This window comes from Arachis ipaensis, chromosome B7 (assembly GCF_059453495.1).
Source record: "Arachis ipaensis isolate K30076 ecotype BB chromosome B7, ASM5945349v1, whole genome shotgun sequence".
In the NCBI taxonomy this organism is placed as follows: domain Eukaryota; kingdom Viridiplantae; phylum Streptophyta; class Magnoliopsida; order Fabales; family Fabaceae; genus Arachis; species Arachis ipaensis.
Window position 1 is genome coordinate 35863520 of NC_142442.1, and position 21167 is coordinate 35884686.

At 40.6% G+C, this 21167-nt stretch overlaps 1 non-coding gene across 1 annotated transcript; it reads left to right on the forward strand.

The window, feature by feature from the left end:
- The first annotated feature begins 11386 nt into the window (after positions 1-11386).
- On the forward strand, positions 11387-11494 carry LOC148550834 (small nucleolar RNA R71). The gene has a single exon (XR_015893129.1). It is a non-coding gene; the product is annotated as a small nucleolar RNA R71 (small nucleolar RNA).
- The last annotated feature ends 9673 nt before the right edge of the window (positions 11495-21167 follow it).

Below are 21167 nucleotides of genomic sequence, written 5' to 3' on the forward strand. Positions count from 1 at the left end.
CTTCCTCTCTAATGGCAGAATCATCTTCTAACGTAGCATAAGATCCCACCAGCTCTTTCCATATTCATCCTAGTGAAAATCCAACCTCTGTCCTTCTCAATCATGTCCTTACTAGCAGTAAAAATCACTCTTGATGTCGATCCTTTTCTATGGCCATCATCTCCAAAAATAAATATGGCTTTCTCACCGGCTCTATTCCTTCTCCTCTAACTGATGATCCTCTGTTTTCAATATGGGAGCGTTGCAATAACCTGGTGTTGTCTTGGCTATTTCATTCCCCCTCTCTCTCTCTATTATCCAAAGTTGTTTATTTTTCTACTGCCTCTTCTGTATGGACTGACTTTAAAGAACATTTTTTTCCAAAGTGATCTTCTTCATATTGTAGAATTACAAGAAGAAATTTATGTTCTTAGACAAGAAAATCAGTCGGTAACAGAATTTTATACCTCTTTGAAGACATTGTGGGGAAGAGCTTGATAACTCACGTCTTCTTTTCGTCTGTAATTGCCCAGCCAAAACACATTGCTCACAAGATTTCATCATTCGATTTCTTAAAGGTCTTGATGAGCGTGTTTCTATAGTCCGGTCACAAGTTCTTCTTTTTGATCCTTTTCCGCCCTTCACCAGTGTCTTCGCTCTTATCGTTCAACACAAACGTCTACTTCAAAACACATCTGGGATTCTGGACAATCAACGAACCATTGATGCTGAGGTAGAAGCTCGCCGTCCTCCTCTTGGTCGTGGTCGTGGGTACGCCTCTTCAAACCCAGGACTCGGCAGCGGCGGTTCCTCGAAGGTTCGCTCTTATTGTGGTCGAGGAGGGCACACCATGGATGTTTGTTACAACAAACATGGCTACCCTCCTGGCCACCCGCATCACCCAAGGAGACTACAATTCCTTGAGCGTTCTAATGGGAAGCAGAAGCTGGTGAATTAAAAATTTATTAAAATGGTTACGTTGCAAGTATAGTTCTTAACTCACCGAAAATCTGCCTATCAATTTAGAAATATGTCACAGAGAGTTTAAATTAAAATTACTGGGAGTTTTAAGTCCCAGGTCGTCTCCCAACGAGTTGCAGAAAAGTGTGCTGTTTTATTAATCAGATGTTCCAAGAAGTTGAGCTAAGTAAATTGGAATTTAAATTGAGGAATTTTAAATAATATAAATAAAAGCCTTGACTGGGAATTGATTAGTTAGAATCTCTATCATTGATGGAGTGATTTTTAAGATTGATTTATAGTTAACGGTTACTCTGTTTGGTTATCCTTTACTAGGTAAGGGAAAGTCAAACAAGTTGGACTGCCAGATCTATTCACGAGTTACAACCCACTTAGTTCAAAGGGATTGGCGTTGGTGACAGGATAGCAATCCAATATTTAACCCAACTATAAAATTCTCCTTCAATCCTTCCAACTCAAGAATTCCTTTTAATCAACTCCCTATCAAGTAATGAAACTACTTACACATTGTAAATAAAGAATCCATGGCACATGAAAGGGAATTAAAAGAAGACATGATTATTGGAATTGAAATTGAATTAAAGAGAAATAATCGTTGCATTAATTAATCATAAAAGTATCTGAATGACAAAATTGAACATAACGAAGAACATGGAAGAATAAAACCAAGTTAAGAGAACAAACTAGAATGATGAAGTCTTGATGAGGAAATAACTCTTCTCCCTGTTCCAATGCTAAGGCCAATTGAAAATTAAAATCCTAAAAACTAGAGAGAAAAACCTAAGAGAGTGAAAAACTAGATCTAAAACTACTGAATGAATGTGTCTCTTGTTTCTGCATATTCTCTGACTCTAGTCTGCTGTTCCAGGCCGAAAACTGGGCCGAAATAAGGTCCAAAATTGCCCCCGTCGAATTCTGCAGATTATGCAGATCGCACATGTCACGCGATCGCGTCGTCCATGCGGACGCGTCGCTTGCGCTTTTTCCTCTCCACGCGTTCGCGTCGTCCACGCTACCGCGTCGCTTGCGCTTTCTAATCCGCGCGGCCGCACAAGCCATGGGCCGCATCACTACGATTTGTGCTCCTTCGCGCGGTCGCGTGAGCCATGCGACCGCGTCACTTCTCGCTGGTTATCTCCTCAAATTCTTGTGTTCCTTCCATTTTTGCTAGCTTCCTCTCTAATCTCCATCTCATTCATGCCCTATAAGGCCTGAAACACTTGACACACAGATCACGACATCGAATGGAATAAAGGAGAATAAAAAGTAAATAATTAAAGTCTCTAGGAAGCAATTTTCAAACATGTACTGAATTTAGGAAAGAAATCTAAATGCATGCTAAATTGATGAATAAGTGGGCAAGGATCATGACAAAACCACACAATTAAACACAATATAAACCATAAAATAGTGGTTTATCAACCTCCCCACACTTAAACATTAGCATGTCCTCATGCTAAATTGAAGGAGACAAGGAAATAAGTATGAACATGCAGAAACTCATGAAATGCAATGCAATCCTACGTATATAAATAAATGCAACTATATGATTATTGTCTACTTGATCAAAAGTAAATAAGCCCTTCAAAACAGTTACAAATCAAATTCCACTAATTTTATCATTATACAATAAAACTGATAAAAGTGCAAGAAGATAGCTTATGAAAGCAGGAAACATGAAAATTCAAGCATTGAACCCTCACTGATAATGTATGTACGCTCTAATCTCTAGTGTATAGGGTAATCACTCAATTCTTTTCTAGTCATGTTTTCTAACTTTTGTTTTTCTCTTAACCAATCAACAACAGTTAATATACCAATGCAAACATCATGAGGTCTTTTCAGGGTTGTAATGGGGCCAAGGTGCAGGTAAGGATATACATATGGCTAAGTGAGCTTTATAAATTGAATCTTTAATTAACCTAAGCTCTCACCTAATATACATATATTCTATATACTTTTAAATTCATGCTTAGCTACCCATAATTCCCTTTTTCAACCCATACTCATGTTTCAACTTTGTATTTTGATTCTATCATATGTGTATTGATCTTTGAATTCTGAATTTAACATTGGGGTAATTTTGTCCCCTTATTTATTGAATTTTTTTTTGAATAAATAAAGCTTATCAATGCACATAGATTTTTCATTCTTATATTTTCACATGAGTAGGTATCCAAATTCCCTTTAAATTTTCATGACATATTCCCTCAACAACTTTTGTTCCCGTAATTTCCCATACTTAACTAGCATACACAATTCTATCTTAAGCTAACCAAAGATTCAATTTGGGATATATAATTGTTTTTTCGGCTTAAGGTTAGTAATGTGGTAAAATATCGAACAAATGGGAATTAAAGGCTCAAAGTGATTAACAAAGGTAATTGAGAAGGGTAGGCTTGATTTGGATAAGTGAGTTTAAACAAATGATGGCCTCAATCATGTGCAAGCATGTAAATATAATAAATACTGGACATATAAGATAAAACAAAATATAGATTACAATCATAGAGAAGTAAACACACAAGAATAAAATGATTATGGTTAAATAGTGTAACCATACATAAAGGCTCAAATCTTTCACCGGTTGTGTGTTCTTTAGCTCAAACATCATGTTCCAAATACAACTCAAGCAGATTTATCATAAAAATTTTGAAAAATTAGTGAAATTTTGTTCCAAAGATAGATTTTAAAAAGAGACTTATTGTCTTTTCAATCAAGTAGAACATGCATGCAACTATTCTAACCTATGCAATTTATTCTATTTTATAAAAGAAAGAAAATCTAACTAAAATATCCTAATTATTGGTGCCAGAGAAGAGAATTTACCTCCAAAAATCAGGTACTGACCGACCTCCCCACACTTAAGGCTTTGCACCGTCCTCGGTGCCATCTGTCAGAAACAGGGGTGGGCTGGTAGCAGTATCTCCACAGTCGGGACCATCATGGCTCCCGGTGCTGGTAAAAGAAGTGGAGTCCGGAGTGTCTGAGTCCTTGAATTTGCCCATGATCAGCTCCTTGAGGTATGTGAATCGGCGCTTGTTACGGCGCTCTCTCATCTTAGCTTTCTGTTCATGCCGATCCAACTTTTCAAGTAACTATTGGAGCAATTTCTCAGTGGTAGATGCTTGTGGTGTTGAAGAAAGAATATCTTCAACTGGCTCAGTAGGCTGGCTTGTAGTGGCTGCTGAAAGTCTGAGGTATTTCCCGTTAGGGACATATTGATCATCCCGTGGAACCATGGCTTTGGTGTCCCCAGCTCTGTAGGAGACTCCGGCTGCTGAGACAAGATCTGAGACCAGGGCAGGAAAAGGTAGGTTACCCGCGATTTGTACGTGTTCCATAGCATTCCGGATATGTCTTGAGAGATTCAGAGGTTGGTCTGTAAGGATGCACCAGAGTAGAACAGCCATGTCTGCAGTGAAGGAGGACTCATGAGTGCTTGGAAAGACGTAATGGGATATGATCTGTGCCCATACGCGGGCCTCCAAGGTAAGTGCGGAAGCCAAGATACCCTTAGGGCGGGTACGGTGGTATCCGTAGATCCAACGGCAGCCAGGTAAAGCGATGACTCCGAGAACGGAGTCCCAGTCAAATTGGTATCTCTGGCGCTGAAGGGTGGCTTCTTGAAAAGCGTCCATTCCTGCTGGAATAAGGGGAAGACTCAGAGCTTGCTGAATGGCCTCTTCTGTGATGGGGACTTGCTTTTTCCGGACATAAACAGACTGCAGGGTCGGTATGTAGAAGTTGGAGTAGAACTCAACTACCCAAGAGAGATTGACTTGCCTCGGCTGTCTCCGTAAGAAACCCCATTGTCTTCGCTCAATTTGCGGCTCAACAAAGGTGGCAATATTGGACGGGAGAGTAAGAAGGTATTCATTGTTATAGTTCCTTTCTGCCAGGATGGGGAACATCTGCTCACAGTAGCGATTGGAAAATCGCGCAGCGTCCTTTGCTGGAAAGGCTTTCTCCTTTTTGTCAACCATTATTATCCTCTTGACTTGTTTTGTTGAGGGCTTGACTGCGGTTGAAGAAGGCTCTGCCACTAATGCTCTTTTAGTTCCTCTTCTTGCTGGTGGTCTGGAAGTTGCTTTCTCTTTTCCTTTCTTGGTGGCTATCCTGAAAGAAGGGAAGAGAAAGAAAATTAAATGCAAAGAGAGATACAGCAAGGAAGGAAACGGAAAAGAGGGTGAATGATGTACAGTAAAATGTAGATGACATTAACACATGCTCTCGAGTACATATGAAAAGCCATCAATGGGAAATAGCTAGTGCATAAAAAGACAAGTGAATGCAAGGTGTTTATTGGCATGCTGGCAAAGGGCATGAGTAGCATAGACCAAGCATTACTTTGTAACAAACCATCACGTTTGTATTGACAATTGAATTCAATTAATAAAATAATAGAGGAAAGTTGTGAAAAGCAAGCATTGAATAGTATAGGAACATAGAGAAGTGCATAATGCCACATGGGTTTTTTCACAAACACATAGCGTGCATGTTAAACAAGATGTAAAAAGTATGAAATTGAACATGCAAGCAATCCCCAAAAAAAATAATAATAATAATTGTCAAATAAATTGTAACAAGTCACAAGCATATAGTGAGGGATAATGACTCAAAAAAATTTCTAACACTATGTAAAAAGGGAAAAGAAGAATAAAGAAAGTAAAAGTTTGAAAAGAAAAAGAAAATAATAATATATACATAATATAATAAGAATGATAGAAAAGAGAAGAAGGAAGAAGAAGGTAAAACCTTGTTAATGGAGGAGAGAGAGAGAGAGTGAGAGGTGAGGTAGAAAGGGGAAAGAAGAAAGAAGGAGGGAAAAGAAAAATTAGGATTTGGAGGAAAGAAAGATAAGATAATTTGGCAATTGAGGTTTAGCTGTGCGGCGCATGCGACGCGGCCGCCTGGGGCATGCGTTCGCATGGGGGCACGTCAGGGAAGGGGACACGATCGCATCGACCCCGCGGTCGCGTGACCTATGTTGCACTGCTGGCGCGAGTGCAGCCTCGCTCCAGCACAACTCTCTGTTCGATCCATTTTAATTGCCAAAATTGGGTGACGCGATCGCGTGGGTCATGCGATCGCGTGAGTGTGCGTCAGAAAATAATTGACGCGGCCGCGTCGGCGACGCGGTCGCGTGACAAGGATTGTGCTTCCAGCACCACTCTCGCACAATATAGCATTGTGCACCCTTTTACGTCGAAAATGCAGGGCACGCGGCCGCGTGAGGCACGCGGTCACGTGGGAGGCCCTGATTTCCATGCGACCCGGTCGCGTGGAGTAATTTGTGCCATTGGCACGACTCCAGCGCCCCTCCTGCGTAACTTTCTGTTCATTTTTATTTTTCTTTACTCCTCCTGCCACGCGGACGCGTCACTGGTGCGATCGCGTCGCACGGCGAAATTTTTTTTTTTTAAGGAAAGATAAAGACATGTAATTGAAAGAGCACGGAAGCACTAATAAAAAGAAGAGTTATTTAAAGAAGAAAAACTAAAAGTGAAGAAAGGAACGATCATACCGCGGTGGGTTGTCTCCCACCAAGCACTTTGCTTTTACGTCCGTAAGTTGGACGCTCTACTAGCTCAATCTGCTGCTATGTGGGGATCTTCCAAGTGGAAGATCTCAAACTCCTTATTTTTCTGCACCTTCTCACCATGGTACAGCTTTAGGCGGTGTCCATTAACCTTAATAAGTTCAGAACTTGAAGGATGGCTTAGGTGATAGACTCCGTACGGTTCAGTTTTCTCTATTCTGTATGGACCTTTCCATTTTGATCTCAACTTACCGGGCATGAGCCTCAGTCGAGATTTGTAAAGGAGAACAAAATCTCCAGGTTGGAACTCTCTCTTCTTGATGTTTTGATCATGCACAGCTTTCATCTTTTCCTTGTATATTCTGGAGTCCTCATAAGCTTCTAGGCGAAGGTTCTCCAGTTCCTGTAGTTGCAACTTTCTTTCAGTTTCGGCTTTCTCAATTTCCATGTTGCACTCTTTAACTGCCCAGAAGGCTCTGTGTTCGATTTCAACTGGAATATGGCAAGCTTTTCCATAAACTAAGCGAAAGGAACTCATCCCAATGGGTGTCTTGTATGCTGTTCTGTATGCCCACAGTGCATCTTGTAGTCTGGTGCTCCAGTCTTTTCTATGAGGCTTTACTATCTTCTGCAGGATACGCTTAATTTCTCTGTTTGACACCTCGGCTTGCCCATTAGTTTGGGGATGGTAAGCTGTTGCAACTTTATGGATTATCCCATGCTTCTTCATCAATCCTGTTAGTCTCCTGTTACAAAAATGGGTGCCTTGATCGCTCACGATCGCTCGTGGTGATCCAAAGCGGCATATAATATGGTTTCTCACAAAGGAAACAACAGTGTTAGCATCATCAGTGCGGGTAGGAATTGCTTCCACCCATTTGGAAACATAATCCACAGCTAACAATATATAAAAATATCCACTAGAATTTGGAAATGGACCCATGAAGTCAATGCCCCAGACATCAAAAATTTCACAGAAAAGCATATATTGTTGAGGCATCTCATCCCTCTTGGATATGTTACCAAATTTCTGGCATGGGTGACAAGATTTACAAAACTCAGCAGCATCTCTAAAAAGAGTAGGCCACCAGAATCCGCAGTCTAAGATCTTTCTAGCTGTCCTTTGAGGGCCAAAGTGTCCTCCACTCTCAAATGAGTGATAGGCCTCTAAAATGGACTGGAATTCTGATTGAGGTACACAACGTCTAATTATCTGGTCAGCGCCATATCTCCATAAATATGGGTCATCCCATATATAATATTTAGACTCGCTTTTCAGCTTGTCTTTTTTATATTTAGAAAAATGTGGAGGAAATGTGCGGCTAACTAAATAATTAGCAACAGGTGCATACCAAGGGACTACCTCAGATACTGCTTGCAGGTTGTCAAAAGGAAAATTATCATCTATAGGAGTAGAATCATCCTTAATATGTTCAAGGCGACTCAAGTGGTCCGCTACTAAATTTTGATTACCACTCCTATCCTTTATTTCTAAATCAAATTCTTGTAACAGCAGTATCCAACGTATAAGTCTTGGTTTGGATTCCTTTTTAGCTAATAAATACTTTAGAGCTGCATGGTCTGAATACACTACTACTCTAGTACCAAGTAAATAAGCTCGGAATTTATCCAGAGCGAAAACAATAGCAAGTAGCTCTTTCTCAGTAGTAGTATAATTGGACTGGGCAGTGTCTAAAGTCTTAGACGCATAGGCAATAACAAAAAGATCCTTACCTTCACGCTGAACCATCGCTGCTCCTACTGCATGGTTGGAAGCATCGCACATGATCTCAAACGGCTGGCTCCAGTCGGGTCCTCTCACAATTGGGGCTTGAGTTAGAGCGGTCTTCAGCTTATCAAATGCTTGTTTGCAATCTTCACTGAACTCGAACTCAATGTCCTTCTGTAGTAATCTGGATAAGGGAAGTGCCACCTTACTAAAGTCTTTAATAAATCTCCTGTAGAAACCTGCATGGCCAAGGAACGAACGGACTTCCCTCACAGAAGAGGAGAAGGTAAACTAGAAATAACATTCACCTTTGCTGGGTCTACAGAAATGCCATTATTAGATACCACATGTCCTAATACAATCCCTTGCTTTACCATAAAGTGGCATTTTTCGAAGTTCAATACAAGGTTTGTATCAACACATCTATCTAATACTCTAGATAGTCCATCTAAGCAAAGGTTAAAAGAATCACCATAAACGCTAAAATCGTCCATAAAAACTTCCATACAGTCCTCAATAAGATCAGAGAAAAGACTCATCATGCACCTTTGGAAAGTAGTTGGTGCATTGCACAAGCCAAAGGGCATTCTCTTATAAGCGTAAGTCCCAAAAGGACATGTAAAGGTAGTCTTTTCCTGATCCTCAGGAGCTATATGAATCTGGAAATAACCTGTGTAACCATCTAAAAAGCAATAATGTGATTTACCTGACAGGCGATCCAGCATTTGTTCAATGAATGGAAGTGGGTAGTGATCCTTACGGGTAGCTTAGTTGAGACGCCTGTAATCAATGCAGACTCTCCAAGCATTCTGAACTCTAGTTGCTATGAGCTCTCCATGCTCATTCTTCACGGTAGTGACTCCGGACTTCTTGGGCACAACTTGTACTGGGCTTACCCATTCACTGTCTGAAATGGGATATATGATACCTGCTTCCAATAGTCTGGTCACTTCCTTTTTGACAACTTTCAAGATGGTGGGATTCAACCTTCTTTGTGGTTGACGGACAGGTCTTGCTCCCTCTTCTAAAAATATTCTGTGCTCGCATACTTGAGGGTTGATTCCCACTATGTCTGCCAAACTCCACCCAATTGCCTTCTTATGCTTCCTCAGTACATCAAGTAACTGCTCTTCTTGTTGAGAAGTCAGTTCTCTTGCAATAATAACCGGAAGCTTCTGCTCATCCTCAAGATAAGCATATTTGAGATGTGGAGGGAGAGGTTTCAATTCTAACTTTTGATCATGGGCAGGCTCTGGATTATCTGGGGCTTGCAAAAATGGCGAAGTGTCCTCATTGTCAGTTAAGAGGGTCCCCACACTTGGATCTTGTCCAGTGTGCCTCTCTTCAAACTCTTCTTTTTGAACTTCAGCCACACTCTCGTTTATGACATCACACTGAAAGATAGAACGATCTTCTGGGGGGTTGTCAATGACTCCATTCAGATTGAAGATTACTATGCGGCCATCTATTTCAAAGGAGTATGTTCCTGAAAAAGCATCGAATTTGAATTTTGATGTCTTCAGGAATGGTCTTCCAAGTAGGATTGATGATGGCTTATCTGAATCATTATGGGGCATCTCCAAGATATAAAAATCAGTGGAAAATGTGAGCCCTTTAATGTTCACCAAAACATCTTCAGCAACTCCAGCCACTGTAATAATGCTTTTATCTACTAACACAAAACGAGCTGCCGACCTTTTTAAGGGAGGGAGCCTTAAAACATCATATATAGACAAAGGCATTATACTGACACATGCTCCTAAATCACACATGCAATCATAAATTACTACACCACCAATAGTACAACTAACTATGCAAGGACCTGGATCACTACATTTTTCAGGTAATCCTCCCATTAAAGCAGATATAGAACTACCTAAAGGAATAGTTTCTAATTCATTAATTTTGTTTTTATGGATACATAAGTCCTTTAGAAACTTTGCATATTTAGGTACCTGCTGAATAACATCAAAAAGGGGAACAGTTACCTCAACCTTTTTGAATATTTCTACCATTTTAGGATCAGGTTCCAGCTGCTTCCTGGGCTTCCTTGCAAGTTGTGGGAATGGAATGGGAGTAGTGTTTTCTGTGGTGCCTGCGCCTTTTGGTGCTTCTTCCTGTGGTTGAGCTATCTCTTCTTCAGCTATGTCCGGTATATCCTCTTCCTCTTCAACATCTTCGATTTCTACCACCTCTTCAGCTGAGGCGTATTCTAGTGAGCTTGGTTCCTCCTGATTCTTCTCCTGCAGTGTGGTTCCGGACCTCAGGGTGATGGCATTAATGCCTCCCTTTGGATTGGGTAATGGTTGAGAGGGAATTCCAGTGGTGCTTGAAGGTTGGTTACTGGAATTTTGTGCTGAACCAAGTTGTGTCATAAGAGCTTGCAGAGTAGAGGTGAAACCATTCAGACTGGCGTTAATACTGTTCACGATGGTATTTTCCATGGCCAGTTGTCTTTTCTCAAAAGCTTGTAATAAATCTTCATTAGAAGATACAGAAGAATGAGTAAATTGAGAGGTTTGCTGCTGATTGTTCGGTGGTCCTTGGTTTTGCCTCAGGTGAGGTGCTCGGTAAGGTTGATTTTGCTGCCTGTTGTTGTTATTATTCCACCTCTGATTTCCCTAGTTATCTCTGCCTCCCCTATTATTGTTGTCTCTCCAATTCTGGTTTGAATTGTCCTGCCATCCATGGTTATTATTTCCACTTTGATTGTACCCTTGGTTGGGGCGGTCATAGAAGTTGTGAGTGGATGCCTCCATGTTGTCTTCTTGTTGGAGCTGCGGGCATTCATCAGTGTAATGGCTGTAATCAGCACAAATTCCGCAAATTCTTTGTGGAACTAGTTGTTGGTTTTGCTGCGGTTGAGTTTGCTGAGCTTGTTGATTCAACTGCATTTGCTTCAGCAGGTTGGTCATCTCACAGATGCTTCGATTTAGAGCAGCAGTCTCTATGCCAGAAGATACTTCTACAACGGCTTTTGAACGGCCTTGCTTCTGTCTGTGGTTCCGAGTAGATTCAGCTAGATCACTGATCAAATGCCAAGCTTCATCAGTGGTCTTGTACTTCTTCATAGACCCATTGCTGGCACTTTCCAATGTGGTCTTATCTTGGGGTCTCATACCTTGTGTGATATAGCTGAGTAGCACGATCTTGTCAATCATGTGGTGGGGGCATGCTTCCAGAAGATTATTGAAGCGCTCCCAGTATTCAAAGAGAGTCTCATTGTCGTCCTGAACAATTGTAGAGATATCCTTCCTGAGTTTATCAGTAACTTCAGATGGAAAGAATTTCTCCAGAAACTCCTTTCTGAGTGTATCCCAGTTGGATACATTTGCTAGAGGTTGAGTGTAGTACCACTCTCTTGCTTTTCCCTCAAGAGAGAACGGAAAAGCTTTCAGCAAAATTGAAGTTTCATCAGTGCCATCACGCCTGACAGTAGAACAGGATGCCTGAAAATCTCTCAAGTGCTTGATATCTTGAGCAGGTAGGCCATGAAACTTGGGCATCAAATTTAGCAGTGCGGTCTTTATTTCAAAATCCGTCGCTACCACTGGATGATGCGCTTGAAACGGTTGCATTGTAAAATCAGGAGCTCCTTCCTCCTGAATGGTAACTCTTCTAGCTGCCATGTTTTCTGCACATAAAACAACCGAATCAGTAGAACGGGGGCTGGTTTCTTCCTCAAATTCACTTTCAGATTCGCCCTCAGAGCGGGCTAACCTACGCTGTTCTCGTCTTATTCGTGAAATTGTTCTTTCAATTTCAGGATCGAATATTAGCAAGCGCGGATCAGGAAGTGAACGTGTCATTTGACGGAAGAAACATGCAGCTCATAGTAGCAAAATTAAATAAAATGCAAATAAATAAATTCTAATTAATGAAATTAGCACTCTATTGCAACTCCCCGACAACGGCGCCAAAAATTGATGGGAAGCAGAAGCTGGGGAATTAAAAATTTATTAAAATGGTTACGTTGCAAGTATAGTTCTTAACTCACCGAAAATATGCCTATCAATTTAGAAATATGTCACAGAGAGTTTAAATTAAAATTACTGGGAGTTTTAAGTCCCAGGTCGTCTCCCAACGAGTTGCAGAAAAGTGTGCTGTTTTATTAATCAGATGTTCCAAGAAGTTGAGCTAAGTAAATTGGAATTTAAATTGAGGAATTTTAAATAATATAAATAAAAGCCTTGACTGGGAATTGATTAGTTAGAATCTCTATCATTGATGGAGTGATTTTTAAGATTGATTTATAGTTAACGGTTACTCTGTTTGGTTATCCTTTACTAGGTAAGGGAAAGTCAAACAAGTTGGACTGCCAGATCTATTCACGAGTTACAACCCACTTAGTTCAAAGGGATTGGCGTTGGTGACAGGATAGCAATCCAATATTTAACCCAACTATAAAATTCTCCTTCAATCCTTCCAACTCAAGAATTCCTTTTAATCAACTCCCTATCAAGTGATGAAACTACTCACACATTGTAAATAAAGAATCCATGGCACATGAAAGGGAATTAAAAGAAGACATGATTATTGGAATTGAAATTGAATTAAAGAGAAATAATCCTTGCATTAATTAATCATAAAAGTATTTGAATGACAAAATTGAACATAACAAAGAACATGGAAGAATAAAACCAAGTTAAGAGAACAAACTAGAATGATGAAGTCTTGATGAGGAAATAACTCTTCTCCCTGTTCCAATGCTAAGGCCAATTGAAAATTAAAATCCTAAAAACTAGAGAGAAAAACCTAAGAGAGTGAAAAACTAGATCTAAAACTACTGAATGAATGTGTCTCTTGTTTCTGCATATTCTCTTACTCTAGTCTGCTGTTCCGGGCCGAAAACTGGGCCAAAATAAGGTCCAAAATCGCCACCATCGAATTCTGCAGATTATGCAGATCGCACATGTCACGCGATCGCGTCGTCCATGCGGACGCGTCGCTTGTGCTTTTTCCTCTCCACGTGTTCGCGTCGTCCACGCTACCGCGTCGCTTGCGCTTTCCAATCCGTGCGGCCGCGCAAGCCATGCGGCCGCGTCACTACGATTTGTGCTCCTTCGCGCGGTCGCGTGAGCCATGCGACCGCATCACTTCTCGCTAGTTATCTCCTCAAATTCTTGTGTTCCTTCCATTTTTGCTAGCTTCCTCTCCAATCTACATCTCATTCATGCCCTATAAGTCCTGAAACACTTGACACACAGATCACGGCATTGAATGGAATAAAGGAGAATTAAAAGTAAATAATTAAAGTCTCTAGGAAGCAATTTTTAAACATGTACTGAATTTAGGAAGGAAATCTAAATGCATGCTAAATTGATGAATAAGTGGGCAAGGATCATGACAAAACCACACAATTAAACACAATATAAACCATAAAATAGTGGTTTATCACGTTCCTCTACCTCCGGTAATGTCGTTGTTGTGCTAACACCGCCTCCTGGCTCTCCCACGCCACCAGTTCCCTCTCATGTCCTAGTTCATGAAGAAAGGTCTCCTCATCAGAGAACACACACAGAGCAGGCTTTGGACCTCACTCCAGCCCAACACAACATCCTTCTAGCATTTCTAGAAAGGGATTAATCTCAATCTTCAAACAACAAGGATAAAAACCTCTCACCGTCCAACCAAATTGGGCTTCTTCCTAACCCAACTTTGGGTAGCCATTATTTGTGCTCATTCTACATTTATTCTATTTTAAATAATTTTACTGCACAAAATAAATTTACAGGCACTTGGATCATTGATTTTGGTGCCACGGATCATATTACCTCCAATTTATCTTGGTTCATATCTTTTTCTAAAATTAATCCAGTTAATGTTTATATGCCTAATGGTTCTAAAGTTACTTCTTTTTATAAAGGTGTTGTCAAATTTTCAACTTCATTAACTCTTCATGATGTTCTTCACCTATCCCACTTTAATTTTAATATTATTTCTATTTCAAAAATAACTTCAATGATCAATTACCAACTCACTTTTTCACACTCTTCTTATTTCTTATAGGACAACAATTTGAAGATGATTGGTTTGGATAGCATGAGAGAAGGGTTGTATGTCCTTAAAACCTCCATCACGACAAATAATCCATTTCCTACTCATCACCCATTACACCTTTCAATTTATGGCATTTTCGTTTAGGAAATCTTTCTCACAAAGATTAAAATTTTTACATAGACAATTTTCCTTTATTTTTATGCCCCATGATGAGCCTTATAATGTTTATCATTTTTCCAAGCAAAAGAAACTTTCATTCTCTCCATGTTTTAATAAAGCTAATGTAGTTATTGAATTATTGCATTTTGATATATGGAGGTCGTTTCATCGAAATTCAATTTATAATCATAAATATTTTTTAACTATTGTTGATGATTTTAGCCGTTTCACTTGGATAGATGGTGCACAAAACTGGCTCCACGGAATTCACATAGATAGATCGGCAAGTATACCGGGTCTTCCAAGTAATACCTGAGGTGAGTCATGGTCAATTCCACGAGGATTGTTGGTTTGAACAAGCAGTGGACACCTTGCAGATCTTAGTTAGGCAGATAGAAATTATAGTTTGTCACGAAAAGCATATAAAACAAATTAAATAAATAAAAGTTACTAGATAGATGGGAATTCAATAGTGATACAATGGTTAAGGCTTCGGAGATGCTTTGTCTTTTCGGGTTAACTTTTCTAACTGTCTTCTTCAATAACCTTCTGATTCCTTCAATGGCAGCCGTAAGTGATTAACTCATGTCCTCTCATTAAGTTAACTTCCTCTATTGCAGCAATCCACCATGTTGAGATGACTCATGTCCTCTCATCAAGTCACCTCTAGGTTTCCCACTGTAGCAGAAGATGAAGCTTTAAGCAATCCACTCCCCTTCCCGATCCTATTCAAGATGCCACAGACAAGGCAGATCATCCATATCAAAAAGTGCTGCTTCTCTGACTTTAGCCTTAACGCCACAGAAATTTCACGCACCCATAGTCAACGAGATTATATGTCACATATCCAAAGTTGCTCAGATGCTCTATTGGAATCCGCAATGCAATCTCTAGCTTTAGTTCAATGCTATCCGGGTCAGGAATCGCACGGAACCCATGTAGAATAAGGGTGATTGTCACGGGTCATCCTCAATTCATAAGATGAAGAACGAGATTGCATAAGAGAATAGAATCACACATATTGAATGAAAACAGTAAAATTATTGATCCATGAAACTCAGCAGAGCTCCTAACCATAACCTTAGGAGGTTAGTGACTCATGTTGTTCAAAAATACAATGGTAAACGTGAAAGTGGGAAAGTGTCCTCTAACAAGGATGAACCCTTGTATATATATACTAATCTGCTAACTAAGGATTATAGAAATATGATAAACTAGACTTAGGAGTGCGAAAATCCACTTTTAGGGCCCACTTGGTGAGTGTTTGGGCTGAGCTTTTAGTGTCTCCACGAGCTAGTACCCCTTAGGGATGTTGAATGCTGGCTTGGGACTCCCTTTTAGGCGTTGGACACCAGCTACTCCCCTGTGGGCGCTGGATGCCAGGAATAGGGCTGGTGGCTGGCGTTGAACGCCGGTTTTGGGCCTTCATTTCCGAAGAAAAGTATAAACTATTATATATTTCTAGAGAGCCCTGGATGTTAGCTTTCCACAGTCGTTGAGAGTGCGCTATTTAGACATTTGTAGCTCCAGAAAAGATCATTTGAGTGCACGGAGGTCAGATCCTGACAACATCTGCAGTCCTTTCTTTGTTTCTGAATCAGACTTCTGCTCAAGCTCCTCAATTTCAGCCAGAAAATAACTAAAATCACCATAAAACACATAAATTCAAAGTAGAATCCAAAATTGTGAATTTTGCACTAAAACCTATGAAAATATAATAAAACTTAAACAAAACATAATGAAAACTATATGAAAACAATGCCAAAAAGCTTATAAAATATCTGCTCATCAGAACATGAAACTTAAACTATTGCTTGTCCCCAAGCAACCAAATACAAAGTAGGATAAAAATAAATAGAAGGATGTAATAAATTTCAGAGTTTTCAACGAAGCTCAGTTTCATTTAGATGATCGAGACTAGTAGCTTTTTGCTTATGAATAGTTTTGGCATCTCACTTTCAATTGAAGCTCAGAATAGTTGGTATCTTTAGGAACATAGAATCCAGATGATACTATTGATTCTCTTAGTTAAGTTCTTTTTTATTCTTGAACACAGCTTCTTTAGAGTCTTGGCCGTGACCCCAAGCATTTTGTTTTTCAGTATTACCACCGGATACATAAATGCCACAGACACTTTAACTGGGTGAACCCTTTCGGATTTTGATTCAGCTTTGCTAGAATCCCCAGCCAGTGGTGTCCAGTGTTCTTAAGCACACTCGTTGCTTTGGACCACGACTTTAACTGCTCAGTCTCAAGCTTTTCACTTGACACCTTCACACCACAAGCATATAGTTAGGGAAGCAGCTCATTTGAACTGCCTAGGCTAAAATATTTCTTTTAGGCCCTCCTAACCATTGAAGCTCAAAGCCTTGGATCCTTGCTCTTGCCTTTTGGTTTAAAGAGCTATTGGCTTTTTCTGCTTTTTATTTCTTTTTTTGCATATATTTTTTTAATTACTTTTTGCTGCTTTTTCTTGCTTCAAGAATCAATTTTATGATTTTTCAGATCACCAATAATACTTCTCTTTTATCATCATTCTTTCAAAAGCCAACATTCTTTACTGCAATATCAAATATGCACTGTTTATTCATACATTCAGAAAACAAAAGCAATGCCACCACATCAAATAATTGAACTATTCTTAATATATAACTCGAAATTCATGCATCTTACTTTTCTTTTTCAATTAAGATAATTTTTCTTTTAAGTAAGGTGAGAGACGCATGGAATAATTCATAGCTTTAAGACATAAAGATGATCATGCACTAGAAACAGATAATAAAACAAAATACATGGAAAACAGAAAAATATAATATAGGCAACAGGGGAGTAAAGGGAACGAATCCACCTTAGTGATGGCGGTTACTACTCCTTCTGGAGGATCCAATGGAGTGCTTGATTTCCTCTATGTCACACCCCTGCCTCTGTTGTTCTTTCCTCATGGCTCTTTGATCTTCTCTTATGTCATGGAGGATGGTGGAGTGTTCTTGATATCCTATCCTTAGTTGATCCATACTAGAGCTCAATTTTTCTAGAGAAGTGTGCAATTGGTCTCAATAGCCTTGGGGAGGAAAATGCATCCCTTGAAGTATCTCAGGGATTTCTTGTTGAGGCAGCTCCACATGCTCTTGTTGTGATCCATGTGCTGGCTCTCTAATTTGCTCCATCCTCTTCTTGGTGATGGGCTTGTCTTCCTCAATGGAAATGTCTCCTTCTATGACAATTCCAGCTGAATTGCGTAGATGACAAATAAGGTGGGGGAATGCCAACCTTGCTAGGGGGAAAGGTTTTTCAGCTTTCTTGTACAACTCTTAAGGTATTACCTCATGTACCTCCACCTCACTTCCAATCATGATGCAATGAATCATGATGGTTCTATCAATGGTCACTTCTGACCAATTGTTAGTAGGGATAATAGAGCGTTGGATGAATTCCGACCATCCCCTAGCTACGGGCTTGAGGTCAAGCCTTCTTAGTTGGATAGGCTTGCCTTGAGCATCTATCTTCCACTGAGCTCCTTCCACACAAATGTCTGAAAAGACTTGGTCCAGCCTCTGGTCAAAATTGACTCTCCTAGTGTAAGGATGCGGGTTTCCTTGCATCAGTGGCAAATAGAGCGCCAACCTTACACTTTCTGGGCTGAAATTCAAGAGATGCCCTCGGACCTTGGTATGCCAATTTTTGGGACTTGGGTTCACGCTTGTATCATGGTTTTTTGTGACCCATGTATTGGTATAGAACTCTTGCACCATCAAGATCCTAACCTCTGGGATAGGATTAGTTAGGACTTCCCAACCTCTCCTCCAGATTTCTCTTCAGATCTCTGGGAACTCATTCTTTTTTAGCCTAAAGGGGACTTCAGAAATCACCATTTTCTTTGCCACTACTTCATAGAAGTGGTCTTGATGAGCTTTGGTGATGAATCTTTTCATCTCCCAAGATTCGGAGGTGGAAGCAAATGCATTTCCTTTCCTCTTTCTAGAGGGTTCTCTGACTTTGGGTGCCATAAGTGGGAATGGAAAGCAAAAAGTAAGGCTTTTCCAACACCAAACTTAAAACTTTGCTTGTCCTCAAGCAAAATAAAAAGAAAATAGAAGAAATTAGTAGAAGAAGAAGAGAATAGAGGAGAAGGAGATGGATAGTGGATTCGGCCAAGTAAGACTTTAATGTATGAAGGGTAGGAAGAAGGGATATTTATAGGAGTGGGATAGGTTGGGTTCGAATGAATGGGTGGGAAGTAGGTGGGAAATTTTTATTTTGAAGTGGGTGGGGGGTTGGTGGGAGTTATGATGGTTTTGGAAAGGGATATGAATGTGATTGGGTTAGGGTTTATAGGGAAGAGTGTATGGAGAAGAGTAAAAGTAAGAGAAAGAAGAAAGTGGGGTATGTGGGCATTTTGTTGGACCCACTAATCCTGAGGGGATAGGGAATTCAAGTTCTCTACCCTCTTGTGGGCGTTGAACGCCCAGCTCTTGCTCCTGGCTGGTATTCAACGCCAGCTATGTGCCTCTCATTGGGCGTTGAATGCCCTTGAGGGACCTCTTTCTTGGCGTTCAACGCCAGGTCTGTGCCTCAGTTGGGGCATTGAACACCCAGGTTCTACCTCCTAACTAGTGTTCAATGCCAACTTTAGGCTCCCTGGCTGGCGTTCAACACCAGCAAGGTCTCTGCTCCAAGGTGTTCTATTTTCAGCTCTGACTGTTTCTGTTTCTGTTCTAACTACTGCACATGATCACAAACTTAAACAAATATAAAAATTAAACTAAAATAATTTAAATAAACTCAAAGAAAAATAAGAAAACATTAATTATTGATGGGTTGCCTCCCAACAAGCGCTTTTTTAACGTCACTAGCTTGACGATTAGCTCCTTACGGAGATGGAAAGAGGCTCAGAATTTTGCCCCTTATAGTGAATTTTTTGCCTGTGCTCTCATGGATAAATTCCACATGTTCTAGAGACAGGATCCTGTTCACAGTGTGTGGAATGACTGGTCTGTCTGTGAAGACGACTCTCATGCCAAGTGAGAGGCCTTCAATGGGGATTTTTTTATCCCTCCAACCCTAGGGCACTTTCTTACTACCATTCCACTCAGAGCTTGATAATGGTTGCCCCACACCAAACTTAGAGTTGGTGACTGGGGGCTCTGTTAGGCTCTGTATTGAGAAGAGTGGTTGAAGCACTTCATGTTTATGAATAGTGCTTCCTTCAGCTGAGGTAGACTAAGGTTTATGAACCTTGAACACAAGATAGTCCTCATCTAATTCCAGAACTAGTTCTCCTCTGTCTACATCAATCACAGCCTTGGCTGTAGATAGGAAGGGTCTTCCAAGGATGATGGATTCATCTTCTTCCTCCCTAGTATCTAGGATTATGAAGTCTGCAGGGATGTAAAGGTCTTCAACCTTCACCAAGACATCTTCTACCAGTCCATAAGCCTTTTTCATTGACATGTCTGCCATTTCTAATGAGATTCTTGCAGCTTGTACCTCAAAGATTCCCAACTTCTCCATTACAGAGAGTGGCATAAGGTTTATGCTTGACCCTAGGTCACACAGAGCCTTATCAAAGGTAATGGTTCCTATGGTATAGGGAATCAAGAAGCGTCCAGGATTCGACAGCTTCTGAGGTAGTTTCTACTGAACCAAGGCATTGAGTTCCTTGGTGAGCACTAAAGGTTCTTCCTCCAATGGCTCTGTGCCAAATAACTTGGCATTCAGCTTCATGAGAAGTCCTAGGTACCAAACAACTTACTCTTTCCTAGTTTCTTCTTCCTCATCAGAGGAAGAGTATTCTTCAGATTCTAAGATCTTTAACCAAGCATTCAATGGAACTTCAATGGGCTCCTCATGAACCTTTGGTTCCATCAGTTCTTCAATAGGGAAGTTCTTAATGGGCTGAGGGTTGCCAACTATCCTTATTGTGGCATTCAATGCCAGGACTTGTGTGTCTTTGGGTGTTGAACGCCTAGCTTGAATAGCTTCACTGGCGTTCAACGCCAGCTTTTGTGTTGCCTTGGGCGTTGAACACCCAGTAAGGTGCTCCTTACTGGCGTTCAACGCCAGTGATGGTTGCTTGTTGGGCGTTGAACGCTCAGTAAGGTATTCCTTATTGGCGTTCAATGCCAGTGATGGTGCCTTCTTGGGCATTGAACGCCCAGTAAGGTCTTCCTTACTGGCATTCAACGCCAGTAATGGTGCTTCTATTAGCGTTGAACGCCTAGTAAAGTCTTCCTTACTGGCATTTAATGCTAGCTTATCCTCTTCAGGTTCGGCCTTAGCCTCTACAGTGATGGCCTTGCACTCTTCTCTTGGGTTTACTTTAGTGTTACTAGGTAGAGTGTTAGGAGGGGTCTCAGGGATTCTCTTGCTCAGTTGACCAACTTGTACCTCCAAATTTATAATGGAGGACCTAGTTTCTGTTATAAAACTATAAGTGGTTTTAGAGAGTTCAGAGACTATGGTTGCTAAGTCAGAAAGGCTCTGCTTAGAAGTCTCCATCTGTTGCTGAGAAGATGGGAATGGTGGCCTGTTGTTGAATCTATTCTGGGTTCTTCCACCTTGATTATTGTTGAAGCCTTGCTGAGGCTTCTGTTGATCCTTGCACGAAAGGTTAGGATGATTCCTCCATGAAGGATTGTAGGAGTTTCCATAGGATTTCTCCCATGTAATTCACCTCTGCCATCATGGGTTGATTTGGATCATAGGCATCTCTATCATAGGAGGTGTCTTGAGTGCTGCCAACTGTAGCTTGCACTCCAGTCAAGTGCTGAGAGATCA